Raw genomic sequence first — 925 nt, 5'->3', positions numbered from 1 at the left:
AACTTGTGTCTTGAGAAGTGTATCCAAATGACTGATATTTTATGTTTCAACCCCTATATTTGATCATGATCCTCTTTAAGTCATCGCCTAGAGCGTACCCTTGGTCTTCTCTTAGCATCATGACTGTGCTCTCCCTTTCATGCTATCTGTCCATAAAACAGAGTTCCTGACCTCCAAGGAGATTTCCTTTCGTATCTTAGCATCAGAACCAGTTGCCAGAACTGCAGCACACAGTGCTAATATGGGTATGGAGGCAGTTTTGATGGGGGCTAGTCTAGTGTGTGCCGTGACGAAGCTACATCGTATGAATCCACTGTCATCTTGCAGCCTCACGTAAGTCACCACTGCATATGCTTTAGCTGAAGCATCACAGAAGTGATGGAGCTGTGCGTTCATGAACCATCCAAATCGGAGAGGAAGTATACAACGATCCATGTAGAACTCCTTTATATCTTTGAGTTCCTCAAGCCACATGGTCCATCTTTTAACATTTTCCTTCGAGAGTCATTCATCCCATCCTTCTTTCATGCATACTTCATCTTGAAAAATCATCTTAGCCCTAACAGTAAGCTATGAGCTATGAATCCCAATGGGTCAAACACAGGGCTCATGGTACTCAGGATGCCTCTCTTGGTTAGTGGTTTGTCGGGAGGAGTCACTGATATTTTTAAACTGTCATCTTCCAGGTTCCATTGCACCCCTAGTGCTCTGTCCATAGGTACTTTGTCTCTTGCCATATCGATATTCTTAACACCGGGACTTCTTTCTTGCTGTAGTATTCCAACCATCACATTCTTAGAATTGGACATCCATTTCGTTAAATGGAAACCTCCGTTCTTCAAAGCTTCTTGTAATTCTTGAACATAGAGTTTGGACTCACTCACAGATTCAGTAGATAGCAGAAGGTCATGAACAAAGAAACACC

Source organism: Penaeus monodon, chromosome 9, assembly GCF_015228065.2.
Source record: "Penaeus monodon isolate SGIC_2016 chromosome 9, NSTDA_Pmon_1, whole genome shotgun sequence".
Classification (NCBI taxonomy): domain Eukaryota; kingdom Metazoa; phylum Arthropoda; class Malacostraca; order Decapoda; family Penaeidae; genus Penaeus; species Penaeus monodon.
This window is presented reverse-complemented; position numbering follows the sequence as displayed.